Source organism: Colletes latitarsis, chromosome 12, assembly GCF_051014445.1.
Source record: "Colletes latitarsis isolate SP2378_abdomen chromosome 12, iyColLati1, whole genome shotgun sequence".
Lineage (NCBI taxonomy): Eukaryota > Metazoa > Arthropoda > Insecta > Hymenoptera > Colletidae > Colletes > Colletes latitarsis.
This window is the reverse complement of record NC_135145.1, coordinates 17,155,504-17,174,515: the sequence shown is the minus strand read 5'-3', so window position 1 is coordinate 17,174,515 and position 19,012 is coordinate 17,155,504. Positions and strand designations below refer to the sequence as shown.

At 33.2% G+C, this 19,012-nt stretch overlaps 1 long non-coding RNA gene across 1 annotated transcript in view; it reads left to right on the top strand.

Annotated features, from left to right (window-relative positions):
- The first annotated feature begins 2,278 nt into the window (after positions 1-2,278).
- LOC143348862 (uncharacterized) overlaps positions 2,279-19,012 on the top strand; it is a 62,128-nt gene continuing 45,394 nt past the window's right edge. Inside the window, exons 1-2 of the long non-coding RNA XR_013080838.1 lie at positions 2,279-2,540; positions 7,660-7,886. This is a non-coding gene — a long non-coding RNA (uncharacterized LOC143348862). The remainder of the gene's footprint in view (positions 2,541-7,659; positions 7,887-19,012) is intronic.

The window sequence follows — 19,012 nt, the reverse complement described above, 5'->3', positions numbered from 1 at the left end:
AAAATTATTAAAAAGTTAAATTAAAAAATTGCAAAAATATTCGAAAAGATGATTCTTCAGTCTGTAAAATGAGAAAAACTCCATAAAGATGGTCCAATTTTCAAGTAACCATAACTCCTACAATAGTAAAGGTATCTCATTGAAATTTTTTTCTGTAGCAGAGCCCATGGGCACCTACAAAAAAGTATTAGACAATTTTTCTATAGGGTATCAAATAAAATTATTAAAAATAGAAAACGAATTTTTAAGAAAAATCGACGAGGGTGTAGGTGCCCAAATTTTTCGTAAAAATTACAAAATTTCAAATCATTCTAAAAAAATTATTTTCAGTTGCAGAGGTCAATTATAGTCATTTTTTATCAATACATACACCCCCGAAATCCTACGTACTTTCGAGAAAAAAATTCGAGTAGTGTGAAATTTTTCGACAAAATTAAAAAATTTCAAATTATTCTAAAACAATTATTTCCAGCTGCAGGGTTCAATTATAGTCATTTTTGATCAATACACATACCCCCGAAATCCTACGCACTTTCGAGAAAAAAATTCGTTCGTCAAAATTAAAAAATTTCAAATCGTTCTAAAAAAATTATTTTTGTCTAGGGGAGTTAATTGCAATCATTTTTGGTGAATAGACCTATCCTCGAAATCCTAAGCACTTTCGAGAAAAAAATTCTTAATCGAAAATGTAATTTATGGCCAGAAATGTAGCCCGAAAATTTCATGCGAATCTTTAAAATGTCATAACTTCTGAACGGACTGACGGATTTTAATTTTCAAAAATGCAAACAATGCATATTTTAGTGAAGAATACGTAGAAATTCCAAAAATATTCGAAAAAATGATTCTTCAGTCCGTAAAATGAGGAAAACTCCATAAAAATAGTCCAATTTTCAAATGACCATAAGTCCTACAATAGTGAATATATTTGAATGAAACTTTTTTTTGAATTCGAACTCATGAGTACCTACAAAAAAGTATTAGAGAACTTTTCTATAGGACGTCAAACAAAATTACTAAAAATAAAAAATGAATTTTTTAGAAAAATCGACCCCAAGGTAGGTGCCTTTTCGTAAAAATTAAAAAATTTCAAATCATTCTAAAAAAATTATTTTCAGTTGCAGGGTTCAATTATAGTCATTTTTGGTCAATACATATACCCTCGAAATCCTACGCACTTTCGAGAAAAAAATTCGAGTAGTGTGAAATTTTTCGTCAAAATTAAAAAATTTCAAATCATACTAAAAAAATTATTTTTATCTCGGGGGGTTAATTACAATCATTTTTGGTGAATAGACCTATCCTCGAAATCCTAAGCACTTTTGAGAAAAAAATTCCTAATCGAAAATGTAATTTATGGCCAGAAATGTAACCCGAAAATTTCATGCGAATCTTTAAAATGTCATAACTTCTGAACGAATTGACGGATTTTAATTTTCAAAAATGCAAACAATGCATATTTTAGTGAAGAATACGTAGAAATTCCAAAAATATTCGAAAAGATGACTCTTCTGTCCGTAAAATGAGAAAAACTCCATAAAAATGGTCCAATTTTCAAATGACCATAACTCCTGCAATAGTGAATATATTTCAATGAAATTTTAGGAGGAAGTAGATCTCATAGGTACCTGCAAAAAAGTATTAAACAACTTTTCTGTACAGCGCCAACCAAATTTATTAAAAATGGAAAACGAATTAAGAAAAATCGACAAGGGCGGGTAGGTGCCTAAATTTTTCAACGAGAAAAAAAAATTTTAAATCGTTCTGGGAAAATTATTTTCGGTTGTGGGGGTCAATTGCAATCATTTTTGGTGAACAGACATATCCTCGAATTCTTGCGCATTTTCGAGAAAAAAAATTCAGTACTGGCGGAACTTTAAACGTTAATAATTTTTTAACGAAGCTTCCATCAACAAATCGATATTCTTGATTTTCGTTTTATTGCAATTTTTAGAACAAAACTAATAACTCCTAAACTATTCAATTTTTGATCTAAGGCCTCTAATACTTTTTTAAGAGGATACAAAATATGCATCGATTTATGAAAAAAAAAAATACAATTTTACTAAAAAAATTAATGTGATCTTAATTTTTTATGAGAAAAGTCAACATCGTTTAGGAAAGAACTTTTGCGTTTCACTATTGATGGAATAAAAAAGAAATAGCTTTGTCACGTATCCGTGCATAACAATGACACAGCTGTGCCGACCTGCGTCGGACTCTATGCCGAATGGCAAATGCCGAGTCGTGCCGACGCCGACGCAGTGGAGAGGTGGGGACGCAGCTTAAGAGCGAGAAAGAAAGGCTCACGGTTTCCTTCTTTCTCGACTCTTCACTCTACGAGCTCACGTACGCACGCGTGATCTGGCGTAGTGCGAAAGTGGAATGAGGTGTCCCCGGTGCACCGAGGGCTCCGTCTGGCGGCAATTTGACGACTTGTCGAGGCAAGATAAAACTTGTTCATTAAAAGTGTTACATCGTGATCCAGAAATCGTTGAAGCTTCTGAAGTTCAGCAATTTCAATTTGAGGTTCTTAAAGAGTAAGTACAATTTATGACGTGCGAAGCATGGGACTTTTCCGCGTGTGTAATTATTACTAGGCACGTGCGAAGCATGGTATTGCGTATCCCATAAATTTTTCCATAGCGTGGTCGCGAATCAGATAACTGAGACCTATGCTTATTCACATCAAGTTTTGTTAGTATAAAATATGATTTAAACGCGCTTTAGAATCCTTAGTTTAGTAATAAGAGTAAACATTAACCAGTTATTAAATACAATTGAAATTACCATTTTTATTTATTATTTTGTTCTTGTTGAAATTCTTTTGTCTGTTCGTGTTTTATACAAACGATAACCGCATACAAGCAATTAAAACGCTCGATACATACATAATGTTTATGCTTATATAAAGGTGTGGCGTAAAAACAATTCACTTGTAAGTTTATTTTTGAATATCTTCATACACATTTAGCAAGGGTCGTGATGCGATTAAACTAATTACTGACTTTCAGTTGCAAAAATTATTATAGTACATAAATTTATCACAAAACTATTTCTTCAATACCAATATTCCTTAAGATTCCGACAATAACGAAAAAATCTTCACTAAATTTAGCACACGCACAAAGTAAATTTATTCTTATCGTTAGGACTACAATCAGTACGACATCTGCAATCGTTCCTTTTGTATTTCAATAGTCGTGTCACTTTCCTTTGTAAACTTTCATTACTTCGCATTAAAATATCATCGTCTTAAAAACGTTAAATATTTTTCTTCGTTGTTTTACTGGTCAATAGTTACACTTATCCTGAATTTTGAAAGTACATACAGTCAATCAAAATAGTCTCCGTACATCGCACTTAGATTTATTGAACGTTGTATATTATCCAAGGAGGAAGTCAGAAATAACTAATTTTTACGTTACTATATTCAGAAACATAACATTTATTATTAGTGAGAAAGGAAAGGCATACATCTATTTATTAACAGAATATAATGGGTGAAAGCACAAATGTAACAAAAATGTGGTCAAAAATGTCTCTGTACATATAAATTTTTAACTATAGTTTTTTAATTAGTGATCAGTGGGTCCTCCCTTTAGTTTAATAATTTCTTGCAAACTTTTTTGCATGTTACATATCAATGTTTTAGTTAAATCTGGTTGAATGTTATTCCATTCTAATAGTATTTTGGATTTCAAATCTCCATTGTTTTTAATATTGTACTTTTTTAATTTTCTTTTCATTTCACCCCATAAATGTTTGATGGGGTTCACGTCGGGTGATAGGGGAGGCATATGGAGCTGCTTTGGGACATTATACAGTAACCATCCTCTTTCTTTCTTCGACGTATGCTTAGGGTTGCTATCTTGTTGGAAGATAGACGACCCTTCTAAATTTAATTTTAATACAGTATGGGCTAATTTTCTTTCAAAACGTTCAAATAAACATTCTGATCCATAGTACCATCAATAAATGTCATGTATCCAACTCCCGTAGCACTCATACACCTCCAAACTATTATGCAGCTGCCTCCATGTTTAAATGTTGGATACAAATGTTTAGGTTCCATTTGCGTATTTGGTTTTCTCCAAACTTTATTCCTTCCATCTGAATTAAAAATCGTGAATTGACTTTCATCACTGAATATTACATTATTCCGGAAGTTTTGGCCTTTGTTAATATGTAAATTTGCAAACTCTAATCGCTTCTGCTTATTAACTTGGCTTGTAAAAGGTTTTCGTCTAGCTGTACGACTATTGTACCCTGCTTTCCTTATAACATTTCGTATTGTCTCAGGCACTACTTGTATACATCAGTTTCTATCACTGATGCCAATTTTGGAACATTAGTCCATGAATCAGATCTAATTGTTCTTAAAATGGCACGCTTATGATGTTATTCTAGTTTTTGAGGTCTCCCTGTGCGTCTTCGAGTTTGATTTAATACTGTTTCATTGTATCTGTGGCAAATATATTGCACGGTAGAAGGTGACTTTTTTACAATTTGTGCTATTTTCTTCAACGTTGCACCTTCTTTTCTTAATTCAACAATTAACTCTCGAATCGCAACAGGGATTTCCATTTTGAAGAAAATACGCACAATATGTACCTTCCTATTTGCTAGCATTTAAGAAACTAACTTATTCTCAACTTTGAAGTATTGTTTCAGTCTTGTTCGTAACCATTTTGCAGAATTCTTAAAACTAGACTTAAATATTTCTTTGTACGGAGACTTTTTTGACCACATTTTTGTTACGTTTGTGCTTTTGCCCATTATGTTCCGTTAATAAATATTTGTATGCTTTTTCCTTTTTCACTAATAATAAATGTTATGTTTCTCAATATAATAACGTAAAATTATTTATTTCTGACTTCCTTCTTGGCAAATATACAACATTCAATTAATTTTAGTGCGATGTACGGAGACTTTTTTGACTGACTGTATATATTTTCTGAAAGACTTTGAAGAATAAGTTTCTTAATTTTAAACGATATTTAAGTGAGAATAATAATGGTCTAAATACAGTAGGTTGGAAAATTATGTTAGCTGTAGTTGCTATTCTTACGTTGAAAGCTATTTACAATGGTGGCAAAGTAAGCTATACAGTATTCGATTACATTATTATAAATCACAATAATGTTGAGTATGATTATAGAAAATTTTACTTAAAAAAAATATTAAGTAACTGTATAAGGATGGATAAAGAATTCACTTTCAGATAATCATTTATAATCTAAACAATATTAACATTATTTGGTATTTTATTAATATTGACATCTGTGACTTATATGCTAATACATATCTTTCAATTTTTTGATTATTATAAAAAAAGTAAAGAAGTTCTTTGCATATATTAAGTAAAAAATATTTAAAATTATAATTCCTTTTTCTAAATTAAATTTACATAGAGAAACAAAATTGAATGATTAGGAGACCAAATAGTAACTTAAGATGCGAATTTTTCTTAACGTTCAATTTGTAAGTGATTTGAAGTCATTCGTACTGCTTCGACAGCAAATTTAGCATTAAAATATTTTAATTTTGTGTTTTTATTGTCTAAAAGTACTGTAATCAATAAAATAATAATTATTAAATATTTTTTAATTTTGTATCGAATATTGCATATTCTCAGAAGACCAGTGGCGAATACAGGGTGTTCAGCCACCCCTGGGAAAAATTCTAATGGGGGATTTTAGAGACCAAAATAAGACGAAAATTAAGAATACCAATTTGTTGATGGAGCCTTCGTTAAAAAGTTATTAACAATTAAATTTAAAAATTTCAAATCGTTCTGGAAAAATTATTTTCGGTTGCGGGGGTCAATTACAATCATTTTTGGTCATTAGACATACCCCCGAAATCCTACGAACTTTCGAGAAAAAAATTCGAGTAGGTGCTGACATTTTTCGGCGATATTAAAAAATTTTAAATCGTTCTAGAAAAATTATTTTGAGTTGTAGGGGTCAACTACAATCATTTTTGGTCGATACACATACCCTTGAAATCCTATGCACTTTCCAGATAAAATTCTCTACCGAAAATATAATTTCTGGCCAGAAATGCTTCCCCGAAATTTTATGTAAATGTTTAAAATATCATAACTTCTGAACGGATTGGAGGATTTTAATGTTTCAAACGACAAACAACGCATATTTTAGTGAAGAATACGTAGAAATTGCAAAAATATTCGAAAAGATGATTCTTCAGTCCGTAAAATGAGAAAAACTCCATAAAGATGGTCCAATTTTCAAATCACCATAACTCCTACAATAGTAAAGGTATCTCATTGAAATTTTTTTCTGAAGCAGAGCCCATGGGCACCTACAAAAAAGTATTAGACAATTTTTCTATAGGGTGTCAAATAAAATTATTAAAAATAAAAAACGAATTTTTAAGAAAAATCGACGAGGGGTAGGTACCTAAATTTTTCGACAAAATTAAAAAATTTCAAATTATTCTAAAAAAATTATTTTCAGTTGCAGGGGTCAATTACAGTCATTTTTGATCAATACATGTACCCTCGAAATCCTACGCACTTTCGAGAAAAAAATTCGAGTAGTGTGAAATTTTTCGTCAAAATTAAAAAATTTTAAATTGTTCTAAAAAAATTATTTTTGTCTCGGGGGGTTAATTACAATCATTTTTGGTGAATAGACCTATCCTCGAAATCCTAAGCACTTTCGAGAAAAAAATTCCTAATCGAAAATGTAATTTATGGCCAGAAATGTAGCCCGAAAATTTCATGCGAATCTTTAAAATGTCATAACTTCTGAACGGATTGGAGGATTTTAATGTTTCAAACGACAAACAACGCATATTTTAGTGAAGAATACGTAGAAATTGCAAAAATATTCGAAAAGATGATTCTTCAGTCCCGAAATTGAGAAAAACTCCATAAAGATGGTCCAATTGTCAAATGACCATAAGTCCTACAATAGTGAATATATTTGAATGAAACTTTTTTCTGAAGTCGAGCTCATGAGTACCTACAAAAAAGTATTAGAGAATTTTTCTATGGGACGTCAAACAAAATTAAATAAAATAAGACGAAAATCAAGAATATCAATTTGTTAATGGAGGCTTCGTCAAAAAGTTATTAATAATTAAATTCAAAAATTTCAAATCGTTCTGGAAAAATTATTTTCGGTTGCGGGGGTCAATTACAATCATTTTTGGTCATTAGACATACCCTCAAAATCCTACCCACTTTCTAGAAAAAAATTCGAGAAGGTGCTGAAATTTTTCGATGAAATTAAAATATTTCAAATTGTTCTGAAAAAAATATTGTTAGCTGTGGAGGTTAATTACAATAATTTTTGGTGAATAGACATACACCCAAAATCCTACCCATTTTCGAGAAAAAAATCCAAATAGATGGACAAATTGCCGTTCTACAGCCGCAACTTTAAACGTTAATAACTTTTTAACGAAGCCTCCATCAACAAATTGGTATTCTTGATTTTCGTTTTATTTTGGCCTCTAGAATCCCGCATTAAAATTTTTCCCAGCGGTGGCCGAACACCCTGTATATCAAAATATTCGTTGAATAATGTTTTAAATAGTTATTAGATTTTGTAAATGTTCTCTATGTTTCTCTGTGTTTTCTTCGTTAATGATGAAATTTCCTTCAACATTTTTGTCTTTTATTTGCAGATATAGTAAACTACGAACAAAGCTCACTGGTCGGAAGTTCGGAAGGTGCAACTTTGTTCGTGTAAAGGTGTTCTGTGACACCAGTTACAGTGTCAGGAAATAAAGGAACGCTTCGTGTTAAAAAGAGGTCGCAAAATCCTGAAAATTACTACAACAAACTGAGACTGCACTTCGAAAAATTGCCAGCGAGGTACCACGCCGGGTAGGGAAGAGTGCAAACTGTAAAGGTAAGTAAGTTGACTCCTTGCCTGTTCCACAATTTTGACGAAATCGCTCCACAAAATGTTTTTTAACCGTCTTTCTTTCATAAATTGGTTGGTTGTATTATTCTGATGTACAGAAAAGTGATTTCAATTGGTAAATAAGTTTTTTTAGTTGGAAAAAAATGAAGAAAATTATATCTAAATACGTAGATATCATTTTATTTTAATACAAATTGTAAACATGGCTGAAAATGAGTTCTTGATTTTTATTCAAATCTTTATAATCAGATTCAATATCCTTGGTGGTAGAACCACAGACGAGGTATAGTCCGGGCCAAAATATAGCGAGGTCGTAAACTAAACTCTTGAGGGTTGAGACAGGCTACTGCTGCGGCACTTAGGGCCGTACATGACATCTTCCTTGAGGGTGCCTTTCTGAAAGTTTTTCTGTGTCCGTAACTGCACTATTTTTTTTCATTTTCTACATGCATATACAGGATGTTCACTCACCCCTGGGAAAAATTTTAATGGGAGATTCTAGAAGCCAAAATAAAACGAAAATCAAAAATACCAATTTGTTGATGAAGGCTTCGTTAATCAGTTATTAACGTTTAAAGTTCCGACCGTACTGAATTTTTTTTTCGAAACTGCGCAAGATTTCGGGGGTATGTCTATTCACCTAAAATTAATTTTTTTAAAACGATTTGAAATTTTTTTTTTTCACCGAGAAATTTAGGCACCCCCTATCGATTTTTCTTAAAAATTAGTTTTTCATTTTTAGTAATTTAGTTTGACGTCCTATCGAAAAGTTGTCTAATACTTTTTTGTAGGTATCCATGAGCTCTGCTTCAGGAAAAAGTTTCATTGAAATATATACACTATTGTAGGAGTTATGGCTGTTTGAAAATTGGACCATTTTTATGGGGTTTTTCTCATTTTGCGGGGTGAAGGACCAACTTTTCGAATATTTTTAGAATTTCTACATATTCTCCATCAAAATACGCGCAGTTTGCTTTTTTAAACATTAAAATCGTCCAATCCGTTCAGAAGTTACGACGTTTTAAAGATTCGTATGATAATTCGGGCAGACATTTCTGGCCAGAAATTATATTTTCGGTAAGGAATTTTTTTCTCGAAACTGAGTAGGATTTCGGGGGTATGTCTGTTGACCAAAAATGCTTGCAATTGACCCCTGCAACTAAAAATAATTTTTCCAAGACGAATCGAAAGTCTTTTTTTCGCCGAAAAATTTAGGCACCTACTCCCTGTCGATTTTCCTCAAAAAGTCGTTTTTGATTTTTAATAATTTCGTTTGACGCCCTACAGAAAAGTTGTCCAATACTTTTTTGTAGGTATCCATGAGCTCTGCTTCAGGAAAAAGTTTCATTGAAATATATTCACTATTGTAGGAGTTATGGCTGTTTAAAAATTGGACCATTTTTACGGGGTTTTTCTCATTTTGCGGGGTGAAGGACCAACTTTTCGAATATTTTTAGAATTTCTACATATTCTCCACCAAAATACCCGTAGTTTGCTTTTTTAAACATTAAAATCGTCCAATCCGTTCAGAAGTTATGACGTTTTAAAGATTCGTATGATAATTCGGGCAGACATTTCTGGCCAGAAATTATATTTTCGGTAAGGAATTTTTTTCTGGAAACTGAGTAGGATTTCGATGGTATGTCTATTGACCAAAAATGATTGTAATTGATCCCCGCAACCGAAAATAATTTTTCCAGAACGATTTGAAACTTTTTAATTTCGCCGAAAAATTTAGGCACCTACTCCCTGTCGATTTTCCTCAAAAAGTCGTTTTTGATTTTTAATAATTTCGTTTGACATCCTACAGACAAGTTGTCTAATACTTTTTTGTAGGTACCCATGAGCTCTGCTTCAGGAAAAAGTTTCATTGAAATATATACACTATTGTAGGAGTTATGGCTGTTTGAAAATTGGACCATTTTTATGGGGTTTTTCTCATTTTGCGGGGTGAAGGACCAACTTTTCGAATATTTTTAGAATTTCTACATATTCTCCATCAAAATACCCGTAGTTTGCTTTTTTAAACATTAAAATCGTCCAATCCGTTCTGAAGTTTTGACGTTTTATAGATTCGTATGATAATTCGGGCAGACATTTCTGACCAGAAATTATATTTTCGGTAAGGAATTTTTTTCTCGAAACTGAGTAGGATTTCGGGTGTATGTCTAGTGACCAAAAATGATTGTAATTAACCCCCAAAGCAGGAAATAATTTTTTCAGAATGATTTGAAACTTTTCAATTTCGCCGAAAAAGGGGACTACCTGATGATTTTTGTTAAAAATTCCTTTTTCATTTTTAGTAATTTTGTTTGATGTTCTACAGAAAAGTTGTCTAATACTTTTTTGTAGGTACCCATGAGCTCTACTTTAGAAAAAAGTTTCATTGAAATATATTCACAATTGTAGGAGTTATGGCTGTTTGAATATTGGACCATTTTTATGGGGTTTTTCTCATTTTGCGGGGTCAAGGACCAACCTTTCGAATATTTTTGCGATTTGTATATCATTTGTCTCCACCAAAATACGCGTAGTTTGCTTTTTTAAACATTAAAATCGTCCAATTCGTTGAGGAGTTATGACGTTTTAAAGATTCGCATAAAAATTCGTGCAGACATTTCTGGCCAGAAATTATATTTTCGGTAAGGAATTTTTTTCTCGAAACTGAGTAGGATTTCGGGTGTATATCTGTTGACCAAAAATGCTTGCAATTGACCCCTGCAACTAAAAATAATTTTTCCAAGACGATTCAAAAGTCTTTCTTTCGCCGAAAAATTTCTGCACCTATCCGATTTTTTTTCTCGAAAGTGGATAGGATATCGAAGACATGTGTATTCACCAAAAATTATTGTAATTGACCCCCGCAGCCGAAAATAATTTTTCCAGAACGATTTGAAACTTTTTAATTTAATTGTTACTAACTTTTTAACGAAACTACTATGAACAAATTGGTATTCTTAATTTTCGTCTTATTTTGGCCTCTAGAATCCCGCATTTAAATTTTTCCCAGGGGTGGCCGAACACCCTGTATTATAAGCAGGTAAATTAAGATTAAAAACTTGAGTAAGACCTTTATCTGTTACGATACCTCTAAAAATGGCGACACTAAATAAAATATTTCTTCGTACGGCCCTGACTATGGTCTAAGGCCCTTAGCTGCTCGTATTTTTGTCAATTCATTTGTTTCGGGAGCTGAAACGTGTAAACTTTGACACCCACTCGAGTTTTCAACCTCGCTATATGTACTTTGGCCCAGACTACTATATACGAGTAGACTTTTCACCTTATGGACTTTCGTGGTCCAATCTGACTGCCATACCGACCTGAAAATTCAGAGGCGATTTTAGCGACCTCTTCTCATGGATGGCGGTCAGTTGAGAAACTATTCACTGAATTAATATTAATAGGCAGATAGCTGTAGTGTGTGCGTGAATACATGTGAGTTTGACTATGGGAGGGATTGAAAAAGGCAATCTAGTATTATCAGACTGCAGGCCTGTACCCGAAGGATACTGTCCCTCCACTTACACACACTAATATAACCACCTTGTATATGAGTTCTGGCGCTTCGTATAGCTTCGGGGATTCGAGAAGGAAGGCGAATGTTAGTCTACCCTTCTTGCTCTCAATACAGTTGAAATTCTTTGACATTTCAACTCAGAAAATTCAGTTGACATTTTTTACTTTCCAACCTATGTAGGCGCATATAAGTAAAGTACCATAATGAAACAAAAATTTCAAAAATTATTTTACGGAAATACACGTTTTAATACACCCTGATCATATTTGAACTGTTAAAACAGATATTTTTTTACTATGCTTATGGACGTGCGTTCATATACAGGGTGTTCGGCCACCCCTGGGAAAAATTTTTATGGGGGATTCTAGAGGCCAAAATAGTTATTAACAATTAAAACCAAAAATTTCAAATCGTTCTGGAAAAATTATTTTCGGTTGCGGAGGTCAATTACAATTATTTTTGGTCATTAGACATACCCTCGAATTCCTACCTACTTTCGAGAAAAAAATTCGAAAATGTGTGAAATTTTTCGACGGAAAAAAAAAATTTCAAATCGTTTTGGAAAAATTATTTTCGGTTGCTGGGGTCAATCACAATCATTTTTGGTCATTACACATACCCCCGAAATCATAAGCACTTTCCAGAAAAAAATTCTCTACCGAAAATATAATTTCTGGCCAGAAATACTTCCTCAAAATTTCATGTAAATGTTTAAAATATCATAACTTCCGAACCGTTTGGAGGATTTTAATGTTTCAAACGGTAAACAACGCGTATTTTGGTGAAGAATATGTGGAAATTCCAAGAATATTCGAAAAGTTGTTCCTTGACCCCTTACTCTGAGAAAAACACCATAAAAATGGTCCAATTTTTCAAACAGCCATAACTCCTATAATAGTGAATATATTTCATTGAAATTTTGAGCGGAACTACAGTTCATGGATATTTACAAAAAAGTATTGAACAACTTTTCTGTACAGCGCCAACCAAATTTATTAAAAATGAAAAACGAATTTTTAAGAAAAATCGACAAGGGCAGGTAGGTACCTAAATTTTTCAATGAAAAAAAAATTTCAAATCGTTTTGGAAAAATTATTTTCGGTTGCGGAGGTCAATTACAATTATTTTTGGTCATTAGACATACCCTCGAAATCCTACCTACTTTCGAGAAAAAAATTCGAAAATGTGTGAAATTTTTCGACGGAAAAAAAAAATTTCAAATCGTTTTGGAAAAATTATTTTCGGTTGCTGGGGTCAATCACCATCATTTTTGGTCATTACACATACCCTCGAAATCATAAGCATTTTCCAGAAAAAAATTCTCTACTGAAAATATAATTTCTGGCCAGAAATACTCCCTCGAAATTTCATGTAAATGTTTAAAATATCATAACTTCCGAACCGTTTGGAGGATTTTAATGTTTCAAACGGTAAACAACGCGTATTTTGGTGAAGAATATGTGGAAATTCCAAGAATATTCGAAAAGTTGTTCCTTGACCCCTTACTGTGAGAAAAACACCATAAAAATGGTCCAATTTTTCAAACAGCCATAACTCCTATAATAGTGAATATATTTCATTGAAATTTTGAGCGGAACTACAGTTCATGGATATTTACAAAAAAGTATTGAACAACTTTTCTGTACAGCGCCAACCAAATTTATTAAAAATGAAAAACGAATTTTTAAGAAAAATCGACAAGGGCAGGTAGGTACCTAAATTTTTCAATGAAAAAAAAATTTCAAATCGTTTTGGAAAAATTATTTTCGGTTGCGGGGGGCAATTACAATTATTTTTGGTCATCAGACATACCCTCGAAATCCTACCCACTTTCGAGAAAAATATTCGAAAAGGTGTGAAATTTTTCGATGGAAAAAAAAAATTTCAAATCGTTCTGGAAAAATTATTTTCGGTTGCTGGGGTCAATCACAATCATTTTTGGTCATTACACATACCCTCGAAATCATAAGCATTTTCCAGAAAAAAATTCTCTACCGAAAATATAATTTCTGGCCAGAAATACTTCCTCGAAATTTCATGTAAATGTTTAAAATATCATAACTTCCGAACCGTTTGGAGGATTTTAATGTTTCAAACGGTAAACAACGCGTATTTTGGTGAAGAATATGTGGAAATTCCAAGAATATTCGAAAAGTTGTTCCTTGACCCCTTACTGTGAGTAAAACACCATAAAAATGGTCCAATTTTTCAAACAGCCATAACTCCTACAATAGTGAATATATTTCATTGAAATTTTGAGCGGAACTACAGTTCATGGATATTTACAAAAAAGTATTGAACAACTTTTCTGTACAGTGCCAACAAAATTTATTAAAAATGAAAAACGAATTTTTAAGAAAAATCGACAAGGGCAGGTAGGTACCTAAATTTTTCAATGAAAAAAAAATTTCAAATCGTTTTGGAAAAATTATTTTCGGTTGCGGGGGGCAATTACAATTATTTTTGGTCATTACACATACTCTCGAAATCATAAGCACTTTCCAGAAAAAAATTCTCTACCGAAAATATAATTTCTGGCCAGGAATACTTCCACGAAATTTCATGTAAATGTTTAAAATATCATAACTTCAGAACGGATTGGAGGAAAGTAATGTTTCAAACGGCAAACAACGCATATTTTAGTGAAGAATACGTAGAAATTGCAAAAATATTCGAAAAGATGATTCTTCAGTCCCGAAATTGAGAAAAACTCCATAAAGATGGCCCAATTTTCAAATGACCATAACTCCTACAATAGTAAAGGTATCTCATTGAAATTTTTCTCTGAAGCAGAGCCCATGGGCACCTACAAAAAAGTGTTGAACAACTTTTCTGTACAGCGCCAACCAAATTTATTAAAAATGAAAAACGAATTTTTAAGAAAAATCGACAAGGGCAGGCAGGTACCTAAATTTTTCAATGAAAAAAAAATTTCAAATCGTTTTGGAAAAATTATTTTCGATTGCGGGGGGCAATTACAATTATTTTTGGTCATTAGACATACCCTCGAAATCCTACCTACTTTCTAGAAAAAAATTCGAGAAGGTGTGAAATTTTTCGATGGAAAAAAAAATTTCAAATCGTTCTAGAAAAATTATTTTCGGTTGCGGGGGTCAATTACAATCATTTTTGGTGAATAGACATACCCCCGAAATCCTGCGCATTTTCGAGAAAAAAATTCGTTACCAAAAATATAATATCTGACAACGAATGAATGATTCCCTTGACATTTCATGTGTTTCAAATCGTTCTGGAAAAATTATTTTCAGTTGCGGGGGTCAATTACAGTCATTTTTGGTGAATACACATAACTCCGAAATCCTACCCACTTTCGAGAAAAAAATTCCTTACCGAAAATCTAATTAGATGCCTAAATTTTCCGACGAAAAAAAAAATTTCAAATCGTTCTGGAAAAATTATTTTCGATTGCGGGCGTCAATTACAATCATTTTTAATGAATAGACATACCCTCGAAATCCTACCCACTTTCTAGAAAAAACTCCGGGAAGGTGTGTAATTTTACAACGAAAAAAAAAATTTCAAATCGCTCTGGAGAAATTATTTTCGGTTGCGGGGGTCAATTACAATAATTTTTGGTGAATAGACATACACCCGAAATCCTGTGCATTTTCGAGAAAAAAATTCTGTACAGGTGGAACTTTAAACGTTAATAACTTTTTAACGAAGCCTCCATTAATGGTATTCTTGATTTTCGTCTTATTTTGGCCTCTAGAATCCCTCATTAAAATTTTTCGACGGTATACGACGGTATACGACGTTGCGAAGAGATACTCAGCCTCGAAGAGGTTCGAGAAGGGTTCTCCTTCTCCGGCGAGAAAAGTTCAGGTTAGGGAAAAATCAACAAGAACGCCAGAAATCATTCAAAGGGTCCAAGACATGATTTTGGAAGATCCAGAGACTTTACTTCGAAAATTGGCCTCCGTCTGGGGGGTAAACGAAACGATCGTCCGTCGAATCGCTCAAGAGGATCTTAGATATGTCTCCTATCTTCTCAAAGACCGAGGCCGCCAAGCTTAACCAATTAACTGTGATTGACGAGTATACTCGTCATGGAGAAGTGGCAGGATTTTGTGTCATGACGAGAATACTCGTCATGCGTAAAAAACAGTGACCATTGGCTATTTAAATCGTAATTTTTGTGAAAAATGAAACTTATTCTTCAATTTCAAGATGTTTAGAATATTTTGAGGCCAGGCCGGAATAAAACAAACAAATAAAAAATATGAATAATTTGAGATGAACTCATGCGTCCCCGTATGCACCAGCTGAAGCAGCTTATCAGTTCTCAAAACGAATTTATTTATGTGCGATGATAACGTTTTTTAGATGTTAGAGTAAAAGCAGCAAAAGCAAAAGTAGGAAAACTGATTTATGATAGGGTTCCTTCAGGGATGGTCCGTCACGGGATAAATGCGTGACGCTGAGACCATTGATGGCCGATTAATTTTTCTTGCGTATTTCGTTTAATATGTATGTAATATATGTTTATGTTAACCAAATAAGTAAATATTAGTAATAAAATTGTCAATTTTATACAATAAACCCATCTTTTTGATCCAATAATTTAACAGCGACACTTACTCTGTGATTGACGAGTATACTCTCGATATTCGATTCGATTATATTCTATAGCTCGATTTTCGCGACACATACAGGGTGTTCGGCCACCCCAGGAAAAAATTTTAATGGGGGATTCTAGAGGCCAAAATAAGACGAAAATCAAGAATATTAATTTGTTGATGAAGGCTTTGTTAAACAGTTATTAACATTTAAAGTTCCGACCGTACTGAATTTTTTTCTCGAAAATGCGCAAAATTTCGGGGGTATGTCTATTCACCAAAAATGATTGTAATTGACCCCCGCAACCGAAAATAATTTTTCCAGAACAATTTGAAATTTTTTTTTTCGAAAAATTTCACCCCTTCTCGAAATTTTGTGTAGAAAGTGGGAAGGATTTCGGGAGTACGTCTATTCACCAAACTTGGTTGTATTTGTCCTTAGAATCTAGAAATAATTTTTTTAGAACGATTCGAAATTTTTTTTTTCACCGAGAAATTTAGGCACCTCCTATCGATTTTTCTTAAAAATTAGTTTTTCATTTTTAGTAATTTAATTTGACGTCCTATCGAAAAGTTGTTTAATACTTTTTTGTAGGTACCTAGGGGCTCTATTTCAGAAAAAAGTTTCATTGAAATATATTTACAATTGTAGGAGTTATGGCTGTTTGAAAATTGGACCATTTTTATGGGGTTTTTCTCATTTTGCCGGGTCAAGGACCAACTTTTCGAATATTTTTGCGATTTCTACATATTCTCCACCAAAATATGCGTAGTTTGCTTTTTTAAACATTAAAATTGTCCAATCCGTTCAGAAGTTATGACATTTTAAAGATCCGCATGAAAATTCGGCAGACATTTCTGGCCAGAAATTATATTTTCGGTAAACAATTTTTTTCTCGAAAATGCGAAGGATTTTGGGGGTATGTATAATGACCAAAAATGATTGTAATTACCCACTGTAACTAAATATAATTTTTCCAAAACGATTTGAAATTTTTTTTTCCATCGAAAAATTTCACACCTTTTCAAATTTTTTTCTCGAAAGTGGATAGGATTTCAGAGGTATGTCTATTCACCAAAAATGATTGTAATTGACTCCCACAAACGAAAATAATTTTTCCAGAGCGATTTGAAATTTTTGAATTTAATTGTTAATAACTTTTTAACGAAGCCTCCATCAACAAATTGGTATTCTTGATTTTCGTCTTATTTTGGCCTCTAGAATCCTCTATTAAAATTTTTCCCAGGGGTGGCCGAACACCCTGTATAGGTGCGCGCTCTCAAAAGGGGGCGCCACAGCTAACTGGTTAAAAGACTTGCCCGTTGTAATTTGCTTCTGTGTTCATTAAAACACGAAACTGCTGGGCCACATCGGGTTTCTTTTTCTGATGACAACATTTTCGCTGTTGATACCAAAATGAACCGGAGGAACCAAAACCAAATTTCCAGCCAGTGTTCATGATTTGAGAGTCGTCTCAAGTGAGGGCGATGCCATGCCGCTGCACTTCTTCCAAAAAGGCGAAACAGTCACAAAGGAGGTTTATTTGGAGGTCCTGAAGACAGTAATAAAGCCATGGATAGAGACTACGGCTTTTAGAAGGCCGTATTTACAGTCGCTCACGAAAATATTCGGACACCACTATAGTTTTGACTATTATAGTCTGTACTTCAGAAATGTAAACAATGAGAACAAAAAGAGGTTTCACGTATGTTACTATGCAGTGTGTAGTTTACAAAAATGTAAGAAATATTTGTTTACAATACGTGATTACATAAATAATAAAAGAAAAACGGAAAGTGTGCTCATTTTCATGTCACGGAAATATTCGAACACTATCAAAATTAGGTTTATATGAGGATATATAAATCTTGTTTTTATTAATTAGTATTTTGTTGGATATCCCATATGTTTTATGACGTACCGTAATCGCGTTGGTATGTTACAAATTACTTTTTTTAAATATTCTTGCCCAATACGTAGCCATTCTTCTTGCAGACGCCTTTTTAGCTCTTCTTTTATGTTTATGGGATTTGTCCGAATTCGGCGATCTAATTCGTCCTATTTTCAATGGGATTCAAGTCTGGCGATTGCGGTGGTGGATGGAGGATATTCTTGCATGTGTACAATAAGAATTCTTGCACAATTCGCAATTTGTGCTTTGGCTCGTTATCTTCGTAAACTTTATCCCCGTTGGATTTCCTAACCGTCTTGCTATGTTACAAAAATCATCTCCAGTGACGATTGTATACAGGGTGGGGCAGTAACTATTAGCACCACAGATATCTTGGAAACTATAAGTTTCACAGAAATGTTTGCTAAAGTAAATTGCACAGTACGAAGGGCGCTATTGGGTGGCGATAATAGTTTTTTTGCAGGTGGAGGTACTTCGGACATTTCAAGGTCACATCCATTTTTTTAAATGGATCGGTATGTTTTTGCTTCCGTATCACGATAGAGGATCTTAAAACGAGTTCAACGACCTATTACACAAGGTCATTGAAGGTCATAGAAAGTAGAGAAAGGCGATAATACTTACGGTTTTGGTAGTAAATGAAACATGTTTATAGTAGGTGTTCGAAATGATGACCATCACTGTCAATGCACCGTTGGATTCTTTTTACGATTGATTGACTTGCAAGTCTTACAGCGTCAGAACTTATTGATGCACAGGCTGCAATAATTCGCTGTTGCATATCGTGAGATGTAGTTGGTACTTCTTTGTACACTTTCTCTTTCAGTGTTCCCCACAGAAAGAAATCTAAAGGTGTTATGTCTGGTGAACGAGCTGGCCACGATATTGGACCGCCGCGTCCAATCCAACGATTTCGAAATTTTTTATCGAGTTCCCTTCGCGCAATCGATGAATAATGTGCTGGGCATCCATCATGTTGATACCACATGGTTTGTCGTGTAAATAAAGGTAACTCTTCTAGCAAAAGACCCAATGTATCCTTAATAAAATTAGCATAGACGTTATCATTCAAATTTCCATTGATAAAATAAGGTCCAA